The following is a 902-nucleotide window of genomic DNA, read 5'->3' as shown; positions in this document are numbered from 1 at the left end:
GGTAGCTCAAAACAGTTAATCTATAATCCAATAATTATATTATTATTGTTGTTGTTATTGTTATTAAATTATTATTATTAAAATTATTGTTATCATTAAAATTATTGTTATTTTTTTAAAAAGAGCTACCATATAGAAGGTCACTTACCAATTTCTTTTGAAATCTTCCCATCTGGGCATGAAACACAATCATAGCAGCAAAATGGCTTCCCTTCTATTTTACTTTTACTATATCCTCGATGACAATTGTCATTACACAGAGAGTGGGGTTGTGACTGTCAACAGTTGAAAACAGATAATATTGTAACATTAGGAGTATGTATATTGAATATATTTTTTTTATTATTTCACTGCATAAGTATCACTAGATTGCTGTTTCTATAAAAAAAAGTTTCCAGGACATACTTGGTGAGTGATGGGTCAGGTTTGGGAACTTCTTGATGAAAGACTGCACAAAACATCATTTGGGCTCAATGACGATTAAATTACCAAGGTAGTATTTGAAACTTCATGGGAATATATCCATGGCTGTATGTGCTCCCCCCCCCCCCTTATTTCTGAAAAGAGGAGGAGTGTTCAGTTTTCCTTTAGTGTTTGAAAGTATTTTATTGTTTGCCCTACAATTTTAATGGCTGTAAAGTGGACTTTCAATTTAGTGAATTTTGATTATAGGAGGTTCCAGAGGTCATCAGAAAGTGACTGAGAGAACACATGCAGCATTATGTCCACAGATGAAGCTAAACTTCAAAAGACTTGAAGATATTATTCCAAGAATTATGTATCCTAAAATATAAATGGTTTCAGAACAGTATGATATTAAGTCTTCTGCACATTCAGCTCATTGGGGTTATTTATATGTTGACATCAATAAGCTCAAGAAGTAATTAAGTTGGTTTCCAGTC

The sequence above is a fragment of the Candoia aspera genome, chromosome 4 (assembly GCF_035149785.1).
Source record: "Candoia aspera isolate rCanAsp1 chromosome 4, rCanAsp1.hap2, whole genome shotgun sequence".
Taxonomy (NCBI): domain Eukaryota; kingdom Metazoa; phylum Chordata; class Lepidosauria; order Squamata; family Boidae; genus Candoia; species Candoia aspera.
The sequence above is the reverse complement of the archived record's forward strand: the minus strand, read 5'-3'. Positions refer to the sequence as shown.